This window comes from Jaculus jaculus, chromosome 15 (genome assembly GCF_020740685.1).
Source record: "Jaculus jaculus isolate mJacJac1 chromosome 15, mJacJac1.mat.Y.cur, whole genome shotgun sequence".
NCBI lineage: Eukaryota > Metazoa > Chordata > Mammalia > Rodentia > Dipodidae > Jaculus > Jaculus jaculus.
The window spans coordinates 21,850,224-21,873,653 of record NC_059116.1 but is presented as its reverse complement, the minus strand read 5'-3'; the positions used below and the strand labels follow the sequence as shown (position 1 = coordinate 21,873,653).

Sequence of the window (23,430 nt, the reverse complement as noted above, 5' to 3'; positions counted from 1 at the left end):
ATGCAGGCAATGATGGTTGGCGAAATGATGGTTGGGAAGCTGGGTAGAGTGGCTCATGCCTATAATCCCAGCACTTGGGAGGCTGAGGTAGGAGGATCGCTATTGAGTTCAAGGTCAGCGTGGGTCAGAGTGAGACCCAGCCTCCAACAACAAAACAAAACAACAGCAACTGAAACAAATCGATGGTGGCATTTTATAATGGAAAGCAAAGTAATTTCTTTTTATTTTAAATTTTTATTTATTTATTTATTTGAGAGAAAGAGAGAGAGAGAGAAAAGGGGTGCACCAGGGCCTCCAGCCACTGCAAACAAACTCCAGATGCATGCACCACCTTGTGCATCTGGCTTACATGGGTCCTGGGGAATCAAGTCCCAAACCAGGGTCCTTAGGCTTCACAGGCAAGTGCTTAACCACTGAGCCATCTCTCCAGCCCCCAGTCATTTCTTGATTGATTAATCAAGCTTAGCACCATGTCAGGTGAGGCAACAAGACACTGGTCTCCCCAGTGAGACTATATGAATGAAGCCCATACTACCTAGAAAATATCCCCGTGGAAGGATGCAGTGAGCCATGGAAACCCTCTCCAGGAACGTCTGCTTACAGGATCAAAGGACAACCTGAACAATGAAAGCCAAGGGTACAAGCAGCATCAGAGTGGGGGCCAGGTCCACATTGTAATCAATGGATCTAGTTTCAGGTTTTTTTAATTTATTTTTGCTTAGTTATTTATTTATTTGAGAGTGACAGACAGATTAAGAGGCAGAGAGAGAGAGAGAATGGGTGCGCCAGAGCCTCCAGCCACTGCAAATGAACCCCAGACGCTTGCGCCCCCTTGTGCATCTGTCTAATGTGGGTCCTGGAGAATCCAGCCTTGAACCGGGGTCCTCAGGCTTCATAGGCAAGCACTTAACCGCTAAGCCATCTCTCCAGCCCTCATTCAGTTTTTGACTTAAGATTCAAATTAAAACCCCAGAAGTCCATATTTTCTCTGCTAAAAGATGCTGTTTAAAACAGAAAACAAGTGTGAGAGCGTCTGAGTGTAGTGAGGCACCCTTGTAATCCCAGCACCTCTGGAGGCTGAGGCAGGAAGATCATGAGTTCAAGTCCAGCCTGACCTATAATAATAGCAAGAAAAAGAAAAAAAAAGAAAAGAAGAAAGGTTATAATAGTAAAGGTGGTACTTTCCATTGGTGGAGTGTGTATTTTTATATGTAGGTATTTTTGTCTTGAAATTAATTTTTTTTTAAATTTTTATTTATTTATTTGAGAGAGACACACACAGAAAGACAGATAGAGGGAGAGAGAGAGAATGGGCGCGCCAGGGCTTCCAGCCTCTGCAAACGAACTCCAGATGCGTGCGCCCCCTTGTGCATCTGGCTAACGTGGGACCTGGGGAACCGAGCCTCAAACCGGGGTCCTTAGGCTTCACAGGCAAGCGCTTAACCGCTACGCCATCTCTCCAGCCCTTGAAATTAATTTTATCTGATTAGATTAATAAACTTTTTTTGCATGTATGGGTGTGATGTGGTGTGTGCATGTGTAGGCACTCGGGTGGCTCCCTGTACACTCACCTGCAGCAGGGTGCCCTTGCCCATGGTGGAAAGATGGGGCTGTCGGTGTACCCCTTTGCTGTTTTCCCACCCATTCTTCCTTGAGCCAGAGTCTCTTGCTGATTCTGGAGCTTGCCTTTTTTTTTTTTTTTTTTTTTTTTGTGAACCCCTGCAGGGCAGGGAGTTCCAGATGTGTGGCCATCCCCAGCTGTTTATGTGGGTCTTGAGCATCAAACTTGAATGGTCTAAGGAGGCTCTCATGCTTGGGCAGGAAGCACTCTTAACCATTGAGCTAGCTCTCCAGCCCCATTTATTTATTTATTTTTAGTTTTTATTGTTTTGGTTTTTTTTTGAGGCAAGGTCTCACTCTAGCCCAGACAGACCTGGAAATCGCTTTGTAAGCCCAGGCTGGGCTAGAACTCATGGCCTACCTCAGCTTGCCTTATGTGGGTCATGGGGAATTGAACCTGGGTCCTTTGGGTTTTCAGGCAAGCACCTTGACCACTAAGCCATCTTTCCAGCTGCAATGAATGAATATATATATATATATATATTTTTTTTTTTCAAGGTAGGGTCTCGCTTTAGCACAGGCTGACCTGGAATTCACTATGTAGTCTCAGCGTGGCCTCAAACTCATGGCGATCCTCCTACTTATTATGCTTCCCGAGTGCTGGCATTAAAGGCATGTGCTACCACACCGGCAGATGAATATTTTTTTAAAATTATTTTTATTTCTTTATTTATTTGACAGAAAAAGAGGGAGAGAAAGAGAGAGAGAGAGAATGGATGTGCCAGGGCCTCCAGCCATTGCAAACAAACTTCAGACGCGTGCGCCCCCTTGTGCACCTAGCTAACGTGGGTCCTAGGGGATCCAACCAGGGTCCTTTGGCTTTGCAGGCAAACGCCTTAACCTCTAAGCCATCCTTTCAGCCCAAATGAATATTTTGTTTTTTAAAGGAAGAATTGATTGACTGAGCTGGGCATAGTTCAAAACAAGGGTGGGTGGTGGAGACAAATTTGTGCAACTTAACTAGCGTGTGGTTACCTTCGTCTTTACAGATATTGTCAGTCACTTTGCGAACTTAATCAAGACCCAGCCAGTCGTCATTGACAGAAACTCTAGGGGTTAACCAAGCTTGTTGACTCCGAAGTCATATGACCTTAATTCAAAATCCAGCCTCATTATTATTTCCTACTAGGCAAGTTATTGAATTCATCTCTCATCTGTGAAATGGGGATAGGGTTACCGATCGCATAGGTTTTGTGAGAATATGTGAGATTTCATGCCTATGAAGATCGATACAAGTTAAGTGGTTCCCCAAGTGTGAGTAGTAATCGTCTTTTTTTTCTTTCTTTTAGCTGCATGAAAGATATTAAAAGGAGCACCCCTTCTTTTGAGTGTGTTCCAGTCACAATGATCATCAATGTACAAGCTCCAAAAGCTGCCTATTTGGCATTTTATTTATTTATTTGCAAGCAGAGAGAGAGAGAGAGAGAGAGAGAGAGAGAGAATGGGCACACCAGGGCCTTTAGCCACTGCAGTCCCTCCAGATGCGTGTGTACTTTGTGCATCTGGCTTTATGTGGGTACTGGGAAATCGAACCTGGGTTGTTAGGCTTTGCAGGCAAGTGCCCTTACCATAAAGCCATCTCTCCAGCCCTTGCTTTTTTTTTTTTTTTTTTTTTTAATTGTTGTTTTGTTTTTCAAGGTAGAGTCTTGCTCTAGACCAGGCTGACCTGGAATTCACTATGTAGTTTCAGGGTGGCCTCGAATTCACGGTGATCCTCCTACCTCTGCCTCCTGAGTGCTGAGATTAAAGGCATGCGCCACCATGCCCAGCTCTAGCCCTTGCTTTTAAAAAACAAACAAAAAAAAAAAAAAAAATATATATATATATATAAATTTGGCATTACATACAACTCATTTGTTAAGCAATTTTATAATCACATATATAAATCATAAGACACCAAGAGCAATGCTACCCATTAGCATTTTCTGAGGTGATGAGAAATGTCTGGTATTGCCATGATCCAATATATGATGCCCTCTAGCTACATGTGGCACATGGCTATCATACTGGGCATATACAGTGACTGGGAGATAGAGATTTCCCAGGTCCTTGAAGGTCTGTCTGGGACACACTGATGACCCTCAATGTGTCATTTCAGTATACTGAAGAGATTACTATTCCTTATAGCAATAAAATTCTTTGCATAAAAAAGTAAGTATTATTGCCCTACTGATTATATATTATTATTATTTTTAAAATATTCACTAATGAGATACTGGAGGTGCGGCTCAGTGCTGCAGCATGTGGTTAGCATGTAGCAGCCTTTGGATTCAATTTCAAGTATCAATTTTTTTTTCAGAGATGAGTGATAATGTGTGAGTCCCTTAACCAAAAAAAAAAAAAAAAAAAAAACAACAACAAAAAAACCCTCAGCTCTTAAAAGTTTGCCTACACAGTCTGTAATGCAAAATTAAGAATAAGTATATATTCATCATTTCTCTCTTTTCATATTTTACTTATTATTATTATTTTACTTACTTGGCATACATGCATGCATGTGTGCTTACGTGTGTGGGGGATGGGGGCACACCAGGGCCTCTTGCTCCTGCAAATGGATGCCAGACACTTGTGCCACTTAAAACATTTTTTTTCTAGTCTATTTTTATTTACTTGAGAGTGACAGAGAGAGAAAGAGGCAAAGAGAGAGAGAATGGGCACGCCAGGGCCTCCAGCCACTGCAAACGAACTCCAGACGCGTGCGCCCCCTTGTGCATCTGGCTAACGTGGGACCTGGGGAACCGAGCCTCAAACCGGGGTCTTTAGGCTTCACAGGCAAGTGCTTAACCGCTAAGCCATCTCTCCAGCCCTTGTGCCACTTTTTACATCTGGCTTACATGAATGGCTTGGAAATTGAACCCAGGCCCACAGGCTTTGCAAACAAGTGTCTTGAACCTCTCAGCCCTCACTTACTCTCTTAAATTGACATTTATTACTTAATTATTTGTATTTGTCTAACTCCTTTATTAAGTTGTGGGGCTTTTGAGGGGAGAGACGAATACATTGAACTTGTGTGTGTCTTATCTAATTATATATTAAGCAGTCTGAAGAGATACTATCTTTTCCCAAGCACATTCCAAAAAAGCACAAAGCTAACCATGTATTCAAAACAAAAGTGTTTTATTGCATTTTTTAAATCCATTCTCCTTGCTGAAAATCTTTCTTAAAAAATGCAAACAGATTAAAAGACAAGATTTTCAATCTCTTTCTACATTTAAATTAGGGCAAATTTACTATTTTGACAGCTTCTGAACCTCAAAGCACTTTAGATAGTAAAATTTAAAAGAAAACAGAAAACAGCCCTAGCCATTTCACTCCAAAATTTACCATGTTTAGCAATACACTCACAGACAAGGCAATACGCCCTAAGTTGTTATAGAAATCATTACTGCAATATGCCAACTGATTTCATAACAGTTACTACAAACTGTCATAGTTATAAGATGCCATACAACGCTACTTTCCTTTGTAAAAAAAGGAGGGGGCTTACATGTTCCTACTGGAAATTTTTACTTTCTTCCTTGAAATGCCAGAAATTCTTTGGTAAAATAAACACATCTTGTCAAGTCTCACTGGAACTGGTATATAATTACCAGAGGCAATCCCTGTGTCAGATCAAAGAAGCAAACAATAATAGGGCAATGTGTGACCTCGACCATGTCACCAGAGACCAATTTTTCAACGGGAGGAAGAGTCAATAATCCAGAACAGAAAACATTAAATAACGAGAAATGCTTCCAAAGTGTGGCTCACCACATCCATCAAGACTGTCACCCAAAGACTTCAGAGTCTCTATGATTCTAGAGGATGAACTCTGGGGAATTTGGCACCACGCTCACGAAGATGTGCATAAAACTCCAGAGGCAAAAACTGATTTCCCATATGCAAGATCAATTTCAAAAGATGCTACTGAAATAATTTTCCCAAAAGTCAACTGAGACTTTAAAGAGTATACAGGGAAAGAGAGGTGACAGGACATTTTCCCCTTCATGATCACCCAGTATAACTCTCCTCATTTAATTTCCCCAAGATTGTTTAGAAAGTGAGCTACTAACAGGAATCAGATAAACGGAATAGCAACAGCATGTCACAGGCTTCTCAAATTTTGTTTGTTTTGCGTGGGGCTAATGGTGGGTCAATAAATGCAGAAGCAGGGTCCCCTTTGTGACGAACTTGGATAAGTAGGAATTAAAACATGTAAAGAGGGATAAAGAAATCCCCATTCAAAAACAGGTATATATAAAACTGATTTAAAAAAACAAAAAGGAGCCCTGCAAATCAAATTGTGCTTTAGAACCTGCAAAAGGTGATTTTGTTTTTTTCTTTCTTAGCTACCACAACCAAATAACTGCTTCCTTCAAACCAGAAGTTTGGGGCTCTCCAATGGACCTGCATTTTGCACCTTGCAAAATAGCCCATTGTGCTGTCATTTGGGGAGGACTGGAAGAGAGACTCACAGCTAAGAGGACAAGGCGCTGGAGACAGGCCAACACTTAGTCCGCATGCGCCTCATTCCTTCATCTTCACTCTCCATCATGTGCCTTTCCCGTCTTATCTTATTAACATCGCTAATTGTTTTTGTCAGCTTTGCCACGATTTCAGTGCTACTCAAACAGATGTGGGTTTTCTCTAGGCAATTATCAGTTCTCTACACTTAGGTTCCTAAATTGGTTGTTGAAAGGCTCTCTCACCTTGAGAAAACAAAAGTCACCCTGTCTGCTTTAACCGAGGCCATTACTTAAAAAGGATTGAAAGAAATCACACATGTGGCTAATATAATAATAATTGTTATGTTGACTTATAATTATATATACACATGCATGACTTTTTTGCTATACATATGATTACATATACCTTCTCTATACATACGTAACATATGAATTAGAATGTCAAAATACTACCATATTCCTATAAAAGCCTTCTGTCATTACCTATCTGGTCTCTTTGGGCATGGACTATGGCAAAAAGATCTTTACAACAGCCTTCTCCATCTCTTTTCAAAGAGAAAATTCCCTATAGGACTGTCTTTCTCTTGCAGTACTGGAGAACAGAACCCAGGGCCTCAAGTCTAGGCAATCACTCTACCATCGAGCTACACAATAGGCCATTCTTTATTCTTGACTCTGACATTGATTTTTTTTTTTTTCAAGGAAGGGTCTAGTTCTAGCCCAGGCTGACCTGGAATTCACTCAAACTAGCTTCACAGTGATCCTCCTAACTTGGCCTCCGGGTGCTGGGATTAAATGTGTGAACCACCATGCCCAGTGATTTTTTTTTCCCCCTGAGGTAAGGTCTCACTCTAGCCCAGGCTGACTTGGAATTCACTCTGTAGTTTCAGGGTGGCCTCGAACTCACAGCGATCCTCCTACCTCGGCCTCCCAAGTGATTAAAGGCGTGCACTTAACTGCTACAAAATACACAAGAGACAACACCCACGGAGAAACTTGAACTTCCTGGTCTGTCAGCTGTCAGGCCCCTTCTGTCAACTAGCTCAACTAAATAAATGTAAAGCACTTCTAAGCCAGGGCTAGGTGTGTGTAGCTCAGTGGTAGAGCATTTGCCTGGCATACATGAGGTCCTGGATTCAATCCTCTGCACCATGCTAAAAAAAAAAAAAAATCAGTCTGCCAGAAACATACTTCATGTGTAATTCCCTTGATAAAAAACTTAAAAAGACATTCAAAGTGGCTGTGGTAGCCCATGCCTTTAATCCTGGCACTCGGCAGGCCAAGGTAGGAGGATCACCGAGAGTTTGAGGCCACCCTGAGACTACATAGTGAATTCCATGTCAGCCTGAGCTAGAGTGAGAACCTACCTCAAAAAGAAAGGAAGGAAGGAAGGAAGGAAGGAAGGAAGGAAGGAAGGAAGGAAGGAAGGAAGGAAGGAAGGAAGAAATTCAAACATAATCTTTTATAGTTAACAAGTTTGGGTATTTTAAACATTTTAATACTAATCTTCTGTGTGCAGGTAAGGTCAAAAGCATGCAGAATCATTTTTAGATTTATGTGGGCTCACACATTACCCTTGGCTTCCCTCCCCTCCCCCCCACTTTCTGGTTCTAAGGAAACAAAATGGTGATATTTCTTTCAACAGTGCAAAATTCTCCCCTGAGACAGAAACATTAAAATGATAAAACATTTTGGAAAGCGAAGTACACCTCAAACTCTGACAGTTCTTTCAGACCTGTAGAGACCCTTACAGTCCTTGCCAACATTTGGTAAGGATTATCCTTCCATTAGACAAAAGCGAACATTCCTCAGATAAATCAGCAGTTTTTTTTTGCCATGAGACTCATAAAACCTTTTCACAACACCGATTTTCCAAGAGAATCCTTTAAGGTTTTAGGAGGCTGCTCCTTTTACTAAGTAACAAAATACACCCCATGGTGTCTCACTGACCCCACTCAGCTGTCCTTTGACCTCTTCAATTGTTGAAGCCTAACTCCAGGGCCCTCAGTATTTGCCTCCCATATCAAAAAGGCTAATGTTGCTTCCTCCTAGCACCTGGTGAAACAAAATGCAACCTCTCTCCCTCTTTCTTCTGCCTCCTCCTCCTCTTTTCTCTCTCTCTCGGACCATCTTCCAGATGTTCCAGGCCCAAATGTTAAGCCAAACACTGCGTTTTTCAGTATCTACACCGTCACCAAGAAGGAACAAACAGGGACTAGGCTGAAGTGGCAATGACCCTCTTGTTCTTTTGGGCCTCAAAAGGATACAACAGGTCATAAAAGAGGAAAAGATCTTTGGCCTCCCTTGGAAATGCCAGGCTATTTAAGCACATTGTAACTCCCCAAAGGACAGAGGCAGTCTTGGGCTACGTGTCTTCTGATTGCCAAAAGTTAACTAAAAAAAAAAACAGTAGCCCGACGTACGGTGGTTCTAAGCAAGTTTTTCAATTCCTTTGCTGTTGTGGGTTGGAAGCTCTACCATGTCTTCCCCCTTCTAAACTAAAAACCTTCTAAAAATAGAAAAACAAAACCCCAAAACTTTTATAAAACCCAAACAGGATAGCGTTATATAAAACAAATTTTAATTTTAAATACATGTAGCTACTAGGTGCAGGTTGGCGTTTTCTGTGGAAGACTATCATCTACAAGTTTCTATTATCAGAGGACATTACAATCACCAAAGGAGAATCAAAAACTGAATTCTTATTTTCTCCGTTTAGGCATATAGGAAATACAGAGCTTGCTAAGGGGGGGGGTGTGAATTTGATGCTGAGTAAATTTTATTGATGGAAGAAAGCTGGCAGAAGATCAGTAGGAAGGTGGGGAGGAAATAGAAGAAACGGGGTTTATAGAGTTATCTCCTTAGGCCGCCCTGAGATGACATAGTGAATTCCAGGTCAGCCTGAGCTAGAGTGAGACCCTACCTCCAAAAAACCAAAAAAGAATGATCTTCTTAGTTTAGGGACCAACCCTAGCAGCTTTATTTCAATTCTAAGTATAACTTCCTATAACAAATTTGATCATGAAGAATTTGGAGAAAACATATGTATATATATATATACATATATAATTGTACAATACCTTAGTTTATATATTAACATTTTTGATTCATGTTCATGGTTAAGTTAGGCAGTCAACACGTCAGAGAGCCTTGTTGCTTAGATTATAACTTGCTTACAGCTTTTGTGAACCTGTAAAAACATAACAGATAAAAAATACATATACATTAAACATGAGTTAATGTCCAAGTACCTTATCTCTCTAATTTAATAATCTAAATATCCCAAATTCTACAAAAATCACAGTTTGAAAATACTCACCAGAATTTTACCCCACTCCATAAACATTACAATGGAAAAATACAAAATATTCCCCCTTCTTAAAACTCTCCAAATAATAACTCCTACATATGCACTCAAAAAATAACTTCTGTTCTTAAGATTTCTCCCAATAAAATGCAAGTGAGTAAGTCCAAGTTTCATACTGACAGTTGTTACCATAATGGTAAAGACCAACAAGACATTTTTATTTTTAGAAATGTATCTTGGGTACTTTAAATTTAAATTAGATAATTTTCTTATTCCAAGACATCTGAAGATTTTATAGGTGTGACTATCCAGCCAAAATTAAGCTACTCAAAGAACTGTAAAGTTGTGAAACATAACTAATACTGATTGAAATTACATAGTCTTGAACTTATTTTTCTACATTTGGAAGTTCCTTACTAATTTCCAAGAAGAAAGAGAGCTATTTCCTACCCTTTTGAATAATATATTCCTAGAAGGTATTAATTATAATTACCTATAGTTGGTTGAAAGTTATAATATGCCTATTAGTTTCTTCATTAAGTAGATCATGGTCAATATAAACCATTGCATGGAAGAGGAACATAAAGTTGTAAAGCATGAAGTGAATAGAAGCTACTTGTCATCAATTCTATAAATTAGAAGTGTTTCTGGTCATTGTGTTGCTGTCTAAAAAAAAAACAACAAAGACTTTTCTAAGAATACACCAATTTCAATATGAATATGATACTAAAATACTTGAAGTAATGTTCACTTACATTTTCTCAATGAATGTTCTTTTTTATTATTTTACTTTATTTTTATGTTACTTGAAAGAGAGAAAAGAACCATTTCAGATTTGAGGATAAAAATGTTTTACCTTACCACTCTTATGGTTGTAAGAACTTATCCGGGAAAAATAATAATTAAAAAAATGCAGGGCCTACATTTTCAAACTCACATATTTCCCACCCACCCACACACAGATAGATGGTCTTGCAAGTAAGGAGCCTCACTACCTAGACTATTTCCAAACCCAAGATTATCCCATATGGCTGGCAAGGTCAAACTGATTACTGCCGATGAAAACTGTATGACTCCACAAGGACCTTAATGATTTAAAAAAAAAAAAATCAGTAATCCAATTCCAATAGCTCTTGAGTCGAAAATTGCTAATTTTTGGCCACACGCTGCACACTTCACCTGCTAGTAATGACATTTTTGCATTTTCTTCTAATTACACTCAAAGCTAAGACCTTTGGCCCTGGGCCACAGACCCCTATTCAGGCTGCACACATTCTCTTAAACGACCTGGCCCTATGTCGTCACTCTTCCTCTTTCATCTATTATTTACACCCTTAGAGAAGGAAGGGACTCCCCCCATTTGCAGAGCTTAACGCTTCTCATCATCTTAATTTCTTCGCCCTTCACCCTATGGCCTTCTGCACAGACAAATGCCAAAAAAAAAAAAGCCTGACAAAATTATTATGTGTTTTGTTTTGGTTTGTTTTTTTGTTTTCCAGTCACATTGCCTTTCTATCCCCCTTCTAACTCCTCCATAGCCAAGCTCCTTCCCTGCCGTTGTCTTACACAGGAGGGCCTCAGTCTCCGGTCAGGATCACCCACTTCCATCTTCACCCACAAAACGAATACCGACCTCCAACTTCTTATGACAGATCAATAAAAACTATGTCTCTTCCTTTTCATCACAGAGCCCATTAAATGCGATTGGAGGTTACTTAAAAATAACTTAAACTCAGTCTCCAGCCTCCTTTAATGCACAAAGTGCAGAATTTTCAGTGCTCCCCTGCAAAAGCCCCCCCCCAACGCATTCAGAACACGATGAGGATGTTAGTTAAGTGGCCAGGACTTTACAAACGTTTTACTGTCTATGATTTCACAGTCGCTTTCATAAAGGAAAAAAGAGAAATAGGAATGTCTAAAAGTTCAATTTTTATTTAATCTTTACATTTTTAAGACTAACAATTCTCTGAGCAGGACAATCCTTATGAAACATCTCTACCAATATCATGACTTGCCAACACTTTTCCTAGATATAAGGAAAAAAAAAAAAAAAAGGCTAAACACATTTTGCAAGTGCAAAGCAGAGTTGTTACCATGACGCAGGTCCTCTCAGATCGCAAAAGCCACCACAAGATTCAGAGTCCCCAGATGTTGATAAAACGACGCCTGGCCCATCTCCGCTCTCTTCCTCTATCGCTCAGCTTTCTCTTGATTTGTAACACGGTTTCCTCTGCAGACCCCGAAACCCCTCGTCTTTTCTTATTTTCACCATTTGCCTCAACCAGCAGTTCACTGGAGACCCATCCATCTTGTAATGCCTAAAGTGACAGATGCTCTCGGCAACAACCATACTGCTGAGTGAACAAAAGATAACACCACCTCCAGGAACTCCGGAGAGAAATACAACCTCAACCTCAGGACAGGGTCTGACTTGACAGACATCAGACCATAAACCTCTTCTAAGCGGAAAAAGAAAACAATTGCCACACACACAAAAAAATCTGACACAATCAAAGGCAGAAAAGAGTGATTATTTGTGGATTGCTTTTCACTCTGTAACTCACTTTCCCCCCCACCCCAATCCTTTTATATTGGGGCAATTCACTTGCCGAGAGGCAAGAGAAGTTCTTGGGAAAAGAGACCTTTCTCTAAGTACTTCTCTTATTCTGCGATATTCAAAGTGAGATTGACTCCCATGTGCATTGCAGGAGATCTTTGGCCTCATCTTCTAGTTTGCATAAAGCAATATCTGGACCAGAAATGCTGACACCATTTTACTGCTGTGAAGGGTGCGTGCATACTTTGCAAATTTAAAGCACATTAGGCACACTGGAAATGAAAAAGGCAACGTGATAGAATGTCAACAATAATCAAAAAGCTCGCCAGTTCATTCATCACACAACCTCCAACTTGGCTTAAAAAGACAGTTAACACAAGAGGATTCTGGGAAGTGCTGCAGTTTTCTCCTCAAACAAAGGAAAGGCCACATGAACATCTCCCAGCAACAAACTAATGACAGGGAAGTCGTAGATGCCACCTAAGATTTAGTGTCTTGTTATCATTTCAAGCATCTTATTTAAAACTCATGATACATAGGAAATAAATAGACTTCTAATATTTAGATTCCATGAGGGGGAAAATGCTGACTTACATAAAAGCACAAGCCAACCTGAGGGTTTAATTAAGAATGCTGTGTGATCAATGTCAATTATGGAGGTTAATGACCATTTTTACAATAGCCATCCAGAGGCACAGAGGTAAACCTTTGTTGTAGAGAAATACATTATCATTCCCAAAAAGAACAATGGTACAAATATGTACGTTACATTTGAAGACCCAAAATGATCAAGAAAAGTCCCATCAACAATATTCCTGAGATGTGTGAGCATCTGCAATAGTATGTGCTTAGAAAGAATGTTTTAATTTTTCTTTAAGATGCTTGCTCACAAAACCTTTAAGTTACGTTAAAATTAGTTTTCTTTGTAATCATGAATGATTGCTCTCATCCCTGTAATCTAAAAAGACCCCATAAAATGTAAAGATATTTTATCTATTGTGACTGAATTATTTGTTGGATAAAAGGAAAAAAAAATCAACTCCATAAATCAACACATCTTGTTTAGACATTTTTATGCCTCCTTTATTTCCTTAAACCCTTCTAACATATCACTGTAGATAGTATAGTATAATTTTTCACAATCTCAAATTTTTTGGAGGCTGGCCAAACAATATTCTGCCCCCCGCCCCATTTGATGACTATGTACAACTATATAACTCAATTGAAAAAAAGATTCAATAATTATAGAATGCTTCGGTTTGTGCCAGACTCATTCTCCTATGGACTTGATCTTCAACTGGAAAATTTTCACACTCTTTGGCTCAATGTTATTCCCATCTCCCCAAACCATTGAGCCAAATGCATCACACCCTTTAGAACTCTCAACTTTGGCATTAATACCACAAGAGATATGACCTTGAAATGGCAGCCCCCGCTGCAGAAGATTCCAAAAAGACCCAATTAAGTGATCCACTTTTAAACACAATAGGATCAATATGCATGCATGGAAAGTCACCCCAATGGAAAGTTCTTACTGCCTGACTGATCAAAAACAAAACAAAACTTTTTTCTTTCCCTTTCTTTCTTTCTTTCTTTCTTTCTTTCTTTCTTTCTTTCTTTCTTTCTTTCTTTCTTTCTTTCTTTCTTTCTTTCTTTCTTTCTTTCTTTTTTTTTCAGGGCCCCTGACAGATCACAGTCAGTGCCAGAAATCCACACAGGAAAAAAATCCATCAAAATGAAACCCTAAAAGGGTTTTTACCCTTCACCATTCTATTTGCACTTCAAAACCCTGTGAGTCCTTCAGCTAAACCCCAGGGCTGAACTATTTCAATAAGAAGAGAGGTGGCCAGTGGTGATTTATCTCCCATTTGGCTTTTGGACAGAGCTGTAATGTCTAGGAAGCTTCCCTTTCTTCCTTTCCCGGACTGGAAGCCCCTCCCCAGAGATTCCACCTTCACTGGTGAGGTTATGGCCACAATACCTCACAAAGAACTCAGACTTCTTCCAATCACACGCAGGGGCGTCTGTAACTCAAGATTCGGGCACATTTTCTTGGCAATGATTTCAAGGACTGGACCGCAGCTGAGTGATCAGAGCGCTGCAAATATCATGTTAAACTGTAGATTCTCTTTGTTCTAAGCCAAGAAAGAAATGTCTTCACTGTAGCCTCTCCCCGGCCCATGTTAAATGTTAGCAGAACTTCTTAAACTCTTCCCAATCTGTGACCTGCCTATGTTTTACCTTTGGTCCACATTACCTAGTTTTCTGAACCATAATACTCATCTAATTTAAATCCATGCATTGTAAAATGTTCTAACAAATCTAAAAATGTAAAGATTTCATAGGTCATAAAGTCCTGGGTCAAAGAGACCTAAAAGCAGATTTCAGACCATTATGACTCAACTGAATTACCCTACCCTGTTATCAAAGATGAATTACAACTATTATTACACATAGTTTTTCTCTAGTAAAAGAAACACTGAATATTATTAACAGTAATTTAAATTGGTACCCAAAGTTATTGAATGTTATATACAGTGAAGTGATTCCTTAAACAACAGAGGGCATTTTGTCATAAGGCACGAGGTTGTTTATTTCATAATTAGGTTTACTTGCTTCCCAAGGAAGAAAGAATTTTTGAGGTGTTCATTTTTCTGTTGTATTTAAGTGAGGATTCACTTTTCAAGTTGATACTGATAAATTATATATATCATATTAATAACTTGTACCAAATGATTCCTACAGTGATTACAATTTTACAATTTGAAGACTTTCACTAACTTAATGTAGAGATTTCAAAGATAAATGCATTCTACTTAAACCTAACAACTTAAAAATAGGATAATAAGTATATGACTGATAGCTAAAACTACAAGAAATGAAAATTTTTATCAACTGATAGTAAAAAGTAATTTATATTTTTGGAGTTATTTGTCAATAAAAGTTACATTTCTCATATTAAAATTCTACCACAAACATCCTTATGCATCACGAATAAATAATTTTCTTTTTCTTTTTTTTGGTTTTTCAAAGTAGGGTTTCACTGTAGCCCAGGCTGACCTGTAATTCACTATGTAGTCTCAGGGTGGCCTCGAACTCATGGTGATCCTCCTACCTCTGCCTCCCAAGTGCTGGGATTAAAGGTGTGTGCCATCATGCCCAGCATGAATAAATAATTTTCACTTTCAGAGCCTCAAATATTATAAATTCTAGAAAATGTAATCTTCCTAGCAAGTTACTTTGTGAGCTACCAAATCAACAATTCTTAGATTTACATTGGGGTTGATGTAAAAATCCAAACTTTGCATATTAAATGATAAAAAGCAAGTAACTAAAAACCCAAGGACCATGAAATTTTATATCATATACACAAATCTGGCATTAATAACAACATTCAGGAAAACAAATTTCCTTAACCTATTTATAGGATATAGGAAGAACAACAACAAAAAAAAAAGCTTTCCTTGGAGAATTGGCAAAAGTAACGAATCCAGCAGAGAGGAAATATTCAATCTTCATTAAATATTTATTCAGTTCAATAGGTTGTTAGGTGCTACTTAAGAGTGCAAAAGAAAAATAGTTCCTGGCTGTTAGGAATCATGTCTAGGAGAAGTCATGAGAGAGGGAGTACGTGCAAAATGGCAATGCTACTTAGTAGCAGAGGCCAGTAAGTTAAAAAGGAGACATAAAGGGAAGAGAAAGGAAGGGAGGAGGGTACTTAATAGGTTGATATTGTATATATGTAAGTACAATGATTGAGATGGGGAGGTAATATGATGGAGAACGGAATTTCAAAGGGGAAAGTGTCGGGGGGGAGGGAGGGAATTACCATGGGATTTTTTTAATAATCTTGGAAAATGTTAATAAATATTAAAAAATTTTAAAAAATGGCAATGCTAAAAACTGAAGTTGTGCCAAGCATGGTGAAGCATACTTGTCTTTCTAACACTTGGAGGCTGAGTCAGGAGGGTTGCTGCAAATTCAAAGCCAGCCTGGCCAGTACAGTAAGATATTTTCTCAAGAAAACAAACAACAAAAGCCATCCATTGCAGATGCTCCTTTTTTTTTTTTTAAATTGAGGTAGAGTCTCACTCCAGACTGACCTGGAACTCACTATGTAGTTTCAGGCTGTCCTTAAACACACAGCAATCCTACTTTGGCCTCCCAAATGCTGGGATTAATGGTGTGTGCTGGCCACACCTGGCCATTGCAGATGTCCTATAAAATATTTACTACTTTGAAATATGGATACAAAAGAAAATGATGTAAAGGAATATTAAATTTGACATTTTGGTTGGGTTTTCAACTTGATGTCCTATTATTGTATGTTTAAGATGTATAGTTCGTTTTATTAAAATTTAAAAAAAATTATTATTATTATTTTAATTTGAGTGAAAAAGAGACAGAAAGAGGCAGAGAGAGAATGGGTACACCAGGGCCTCTTGCTGTTGAAAAGTCCAGACCCATGTCCACTTTGTGCATCTGGTTTTGCGTGGGTACTGAGCCACATCAGGGGAGTCGGCTTTGCAAGCAAGTGCCTTTAACTGCTGCGCCATCTCTCCAGCCCAAGATGTAAACTTCTTAATTCTGCCTCTCAAACAAGTCTCCTCTGGACCTTAGTTTCCCTGTCATAATATAGAGGATTAAAAGTAAGACATTTCTCCAACTGCTACAACAGTGGCATGTCTGTTTTGGGGAAACTGCTCTCTGATTGGACTGGAGGCCTGCTCCATGGGGGCTGTGGGGAGGGCGTACATGCCTGGTATTAAAAACCTAGTCAAGGTTGGGCATGGTATTGTACACCTTTAATCCCAGCATTTGGGAGGCAGAGGTAGGAGGACCACTGTAAGTTCAAGGCCAGCCTGGGACTACAGAGTGAATTCTAGGTCAGCCTGGGTTAGAGTGAGACATACCTCAAAAAAAAAAAAAAAAAAGAAAGAAAAAGAAAAGAAAAGAAAGAAAGAAAACCTAGTGAAAAACCTATGGCTGGGGTTGGAAAGATGGTTTAGCAGTTAAGGCACTTGCCTGCGAAGTCTGAGGACCCATGTTTGGTCTCTCTCCAGATCCCACATAAGTCAGATACACAAAGGTGACACAAGTGTCTGGAGTTTGATTGTAGTGGCTAAGGCCCAGGACACCAATTCTCTCTCTATCTCTTAAAAAAAAAAAAAAGCCCATGACTAAAGAGAACATAAATCCTAGGGTAGTAATGACTTCCGTTGCCTGGCCAAATTCATGTATTACACACACCAAACTTCCCTCTAAACACTTATGTTTATGTCCATATTTTAATGCTATTCTTACTTTTGGTTAGAGAAGCTTCTTTTTCAGATATGGTGACCACTGGGATGACTCAAAAGTTACCACAGTGCTGAGAAGTGACGGAAGAGTGGTCAGCACTGAGACTAAACATCTCTGTCACACCTTCCAAGGTTCAGAGTCCATTGCAGAAGAGGTGGTGGAAAGAATGTAAGAGCCAAAGGAAGGGTACTTCTCCTTACAGTGCACTCTTCCAGACACAAAATGACCTTGATATTCATGAACTCACAGGGCTTGACATTACCTACACAATATCTACATAATAGGGAAAAAATGATGACATCAAAATAGAAGAGAGTAATTTGAAAAAAGAAAGGATTCAACGGAGGGTGGGCTTGGGAGGGGGATAATGCTGGTGGTGAGAGAAAATTATGGTTTATTGTGTACACTTATGGAAGTTGTCAATATAAAGCTTTTAAAAGAGTAAGACATTTCTAAACTGAAAACGAAATAGTGTTCTCTGAGTTGACACATCCTTTATATAGAAAATTATAAGACTCTACCAGAAATTATCAGAGCTTATAAGTTCAGAAAAGTTGATACAAAATCAACATATAAAAGTCAGTAGCATTCCTATATACTAATAATAAACTGTCAAAAGAAATGAAGAAAACAAATCTATTTGCAATAATAGCAAATTAAAATAAAACAATTAGAAATAAATTTAACCAAGGAAGTAAAAAGTCTGTTAAGTTGACACAAATACACAGACTTTTCATAGATTTGAACAATTAATATTATTAAAATGTCCCAGTTACTCAAAATTATTTATAGACTTTTGTAATTGCAATCGCAATTCCAATGATTTTTTTTCCCACAAAAATAGAAAAAAACAACCCTAAAAGTTAAATGGCTCCACAAGAGACCCTGAGTAAGCATCACTAATTTTGCTATTTTGGGTTTTCTCTTTCTTCTTTTTTTAAAATTTTCACTAGAGGTTTGCCATTGCATATAATCTTGGCTGTACATTTGCCACGTAATGACATGTGTTGAGGAATGTACTATCTTTTCCTAATTTTTTTTTTATAACTTTTAGCATGAAGGCATGTTGAACTGTTTCAAATACCTTTTCTGTGACTTCTGTTCTCAAGTCTATTTATATGGTGTATTACATTTCTTGGGTTGCATATTTTTAATCAAACTTGGTGGTGATGTATGGTCTTCTTAATATGTTCTTGAATTCAGTCTGAAAATATTTTGTTGAGAATTTTTGCATCTATGTCAGGAAAATTGGTCTACGGTTTCTTTTTTCTTTCTTTTTTTTTTTTTTTGGTTTTTCGAGGTAAGGTCCAGGCTGACCTGGAATTAACTCTGTCATCTCAGGGTGGCCTTGAATTCATGGCAATCCTCCTACCTCTACCTCCCGTGTGCTGGGATTAAAGGCGTACGCCACCACACCCAGCTGGTTTCTTTTGTTTTTAAGTCTTTATCCATGTATCAATGTACCAACGTAATACTGGCTTCATGGAATGAGTTTGGTATTCCTTCACTTTCTATTTTAATGAACAGTTTGAAAACTATTGGTTTTAGATCATTCTTAAAAGTGTGGTAGAACATACTTGGGCTGCAAGGTCACTAGAAATCCTGCTGGGGCTGAGCTGAAAACCTCCATGTAGACCAGCTGACAGAAAGCTGGAAAAAGCCAAGCTGTATCCATTTCAATAGGAGAGAGAAAAATCACCACTGAAGATACTCAACAGTGGACACTGCAAGCCTTATATTTAGCCAGCCAGGACAAATGAGCCAACAGGTACAATAGTGGCATGCCTGTTATGGAGGAAACCCACTGCTCTCTGATTTGACTGGAGGCCTGCTCCATGCGAGTGAATACATCCCTGATACTGAAAACCTACAACAAGGGCAGTCATGAGCCCTACGGGTGTAATGTCTGCTGGTGTTTGGCTAAAAGTGTATACTATGCTCACCAAACTGCCCAGTAAATACTTCTCTTAATGTTCATACCCATATATTAATGCTACTCTCGCTTTTTGGTTAGAGAAGCTTCTCTTTTCAGATGGCAATGACCTTTGGAAAACTCAGAAGGCACCATGGTGCTGAGAAGTGACAGAGGAGAGCTTACACTGAAATATCTCTATCACATCTTCAAGGCTCAGGGACCATTGTGGAAGAGGTGGCAGAAAGAATGTTAAGAGACAAAGGAAGGGTAGTTCTCCTTACAATGCACTCTTCCAGACACAAAATGATTTGGATATCCATGACCTTGCAGCATCTGACACTACCTACACAAGACCATCATAACAGGAGGAAAAGATGATGACATCAAAGTAAAAGAGAGACTGATTGAGAGGGGGAGGGGATATGATGGAGAGTGGAGTTTCAAAGGGGAAAGTCGGGGGAGAGAGGGAATTACCATGAGTTATTGTCTACAATTATGGAAGTTTTTAATAAAAATAAATTTTAAAAAAGTGTAAGTGCACTCGGGAGGCAGAGGTAGGAGGATCGTCATGAGTTCGAAGCCACCCTGAGACTACATAGTGAATTTCAGGTCAGCCTGAGCTAGAGTGAGACCCTACCTTGAAAAACCAAAAAAAAAAAAAAAATTGTTAGAAATAACAGTAAATCTATCTCATTCTGGGCTTTTCTTGGTATAGACACTTTTTAAAAACCTTCTTTTATTCATAACTTCCCTATTATATACAATAAATCATGATAATCCTCTCCAGTCCCCTACTTTCCCCTTCACATATCCACCCTCCATCATATCCCCCCTCAGTTATTTATTTATTTATTTATTTTTGGTTTTCGAGGTAGAGTCTCACTCAAGCTCAGGCTGACTTGGAATTCATCTCAGGGTGGCCTCAAACTCACAGCAATCCTCCTACCTCGGCCTCCTGAGTGCTAAGGTTAAAGGCATGCACAACCCTACCCAGGTTTCTCAGTTATTTTTTCATATTTATTTATTTATTTATTTGAGAGCGACAGACACAGAGAGAAAGACAGATAGAGGAAGAGAGAGAGAATGGGCGCGCCAGGGCTTCCAGCCTCTGCAAACGAACTCCAGATGCGTGTGCCCCCTTGTGCATCTGGCTAACGTGGGGCCTGGGGAGCCGAGCCTTAAACCGGGGTCCTTAGGCTTCATAAGCAAGCGCTTAACCGCTAAGCCATCTCTCCAGCCCTTTTTTGGTTTTTTTATTCTTTTATTTTTTAATATATTTTATTTATTTGAGAGAGAGAAAGAGGGAGAGAGAAACAGAGAGAGAGAATAGGCGCACCAGGGCCTCCAGCCACTGCAACTGAACTCCAGATGCGTGCACCCCCTTGTGCATCTGGCTAACATGGGTCCTGGGGAATCAAACCGGGATCCTTTGGCTTTGCAGGCAAACACCTTAACCACTAAACCATCTCTCCAGCCCTCTTTCATTTTTTTGATGTCATCATCTTTTTATCCTATTATGAGGGTCATGTGTAGGTAGTACCAGGCACCATGAGGTCATGGATATCTAGGCCATTCTGTAGACACTTTTAACTACTGCTTCAGTTTCACCACTGTGATGGTTCTGCTTTTTTATTCTTTTAAAAATATTTTATTTTTATTATTTATTTGAAAGAGAGAGGGAGAGAATGGGCATGCCAGGGCTTCCAGCGACTGCAAACAAACTCCAGACTTATGCACCACCTTGTTCATCTGGCTTATGTGGGTCCTGGGAATTGAACCTGGGTTCTTTGGCTTTGCAGGCAAATGCATTAACTGCTAAGCAATCTCTCCAGCCTGATGGTTCTGTTTAAATTGTTTTTATCTTTTGGATTTAACTTTGGTAAGTCATATAGGCTTAGGAATGACTCCATTTCTTCTCTCTCTCTCTATATATATCATATAAATATATATAACATATAAATATATATATGTATATAACATATAAAATAAATTTTTTAAAAACAGATGGTGATTCTGAGGATAAAATGCAAGGTTGTTCTCTTACCTCCACACATGTATGTGCACCTGCACACACACACACATCATTCATACACACATGTGCACTATAAAGACTATAAATACTCCAACTTGCCCTTAATCTTCCTTCATAAGTCAGTGAATTTAAATTTACATATAGTAGCCCGGTTATGCGGAGCTTTATAAAAACTTTCCAAACTACAGAAAGTAGTCTGAAACTGATAGTTCTTAGAATGAAACACACGTTAGGCTTTTGGCGTATGTGTAGATAATCCTTGTGGCATGGTATGCGTAGGCAGAACTTGTGGTACGTGTGGGAGGTGTGTGGCACGTGTATGGTGTGTACACGTGTACATGCCTTATGCGTGCACGTGCAGAAGACAGAAGAAAATCTATTGCCCATCTGAGTGTTTCCTTGAGGAGACAGTCTCTCATTGAACCTAGAGTTGCCGTTTTTGTGTTTGTTTTTCGAGGTAGAGTCTTGCTCTCCAGCCCAGGATGACCTGGAATTCACTATGTAGTCACAGGGTGGCCTCGAACTTGCAGCGATCCACCTACCTCCGCCTCCTGAGTGTTGGGATTAAAGGTGTGTGCTGCCATGCCCGGCTCTAGAGTAGCTATTTTTAGTAGACTGGCTGATCATTGAGGCTCAGGAATTCTCCAGTCTCCACCCTCCACCTGTCTGGGGTTATGGTCATGTATGGCCATGCGCAGCTGTTTATGTAGCTGCTGGGGAATCAGATTAGAGTGAGTCAGGTCCTCCTAGGTCTTCATTCTTTTTCTTGCTCTTTTTTTTTTTTTTTTTTCTTCTTTGAGGTAGACTTGGAACTCATGGCGATCCTCCTATCTCTGCCTCCTGAGTACTGTGATTAAAGGTGTGTGCTACCACACCCAGCTTAAGGTTTATATATTTATTTATTTTGGTTTTTTAAGGTAGGGTTTCACTCTAGTCCAGGCTAACCTGGAATTCACTATGTCGTCTCAGGGTGGCCTCGAACTCACGGTGATCCCCCTACCTCTGCCTCCCGAGTGCTGGGGTTAAAGGCGTGGTTTTATTCTTGTATGGCACACACTCTTATGTGCTGAGCCATCCCTCCAGCTCAAGAGTTTTATTATTTTTATTTTGCTCTGAATAAGTGGATTGTCATTTGCATCCCCACATATAGCTTGATTTTATTATTCTCTCCATAAATAAATCCACATCTTCTCCGTGCCTGTTAAAATGGTTTATTTCACTCTCTCATTCACCTTTTCAACCAGCCTTAATTCTTTTCTCATTTCACTCGTGTTTAATCTTTTTCCTTGAACCCCCTTCGCTGGAAACTACTTTGTTTTAATGCATGTATGGGCTGTGGAGATAGCTCAGTCAGTAACTACTAGTTATGTAAGCCTGAAGACCCACGTGCAAGCATAGAACATACCCCCCCCCCCGCAACAAATGTAGGGCATAGTGGTACAAACTTGAAATCCCAGAGATGGGGAAGCAGAAACGGGCAGATCTCTGGAGCTCCCTGGCTATTCATTCTAGACTATTCAAGCAAGCTCCAGGCCAATGTGAAACCTTGCTCAGGAAAAAAATAAAAATAAATAAATAAAAGGTGGAGGGAGGATGGGGAGATGGCTTAGCAGTTAAGGCACTTGCCTGCAACACCAAAGGATCTAGGTTCGATTCCCCAGGACCCATGTAAGCCAGATACACAAGGTGGGCATGCGTGTGGAGTTTGTTTGCAGCAGCTGGAGGCCCTGGCACGCCCATTCTCTCTTTCAAATAAAATGGCTTAGTGGTTAAGCGCTTGCCTGTGAAGCCTAAGGACCCTGGTTCAAGGCTTGGTTCCCCAGGACCCACATTAGCCAGATGCACAAGGGGGCGCTCACGTCTGGAGTTCGTTTGCAATCCTGGCATGCCCATTTTCTGTCTCTCTCTCTGGTTCTCTCTCTCTGTGTCTGTCACTCTCAAATAAATAAATAAATAAAAACAAACCAACAAAAAGGTGGATGGCATTTCTGAGGAATGACACCAGCATTTGCTCTCTGACCTCCACATACATGTGCGCGCACACACAGATCATGATAAGTAAGGAAAGTAAATGGATATAAGCATTCTTTTATACTTTGCTTTTCCCACCTTGCTAGGGATCAAAGCCACGTAGGACCTGGAGAATCGAACCTGGGTCCTTAGGATTTGAGGCAAGCACCTTAACTGCTAAGCCATCTCTGCAGCCCCCCAGTCTTTACTCATTATTCTTGTTGTTAATTTTATTATTGATTT

At 39.7% G+C, this 23,430-nt stretch overlaps 1 protein-coding gene across 1 annotated transcript in view; it reads right to left on the bottom strand.

Annotated features, from left to right (window-relative positions):
• The window catches only part of Greb1l (GREB1 like retinoic acid receptor coactivator), a 296,540-nt gene that overhangs the window by 147,283 nt on the left and 125,827 nt on the right, over positions 1 to 23,430 (bottom strand). Inside the window, exon 2 of the mRNA XM_045135088.1 lies at positions 9,146 to 9,255. The gene's annotated coding sequence lies outside the window, so the exon portion shown is untranslated. The remainder of the gene's footprint in view (positions 1 to 9,145; positions 9,256 to 23,430) is intronic.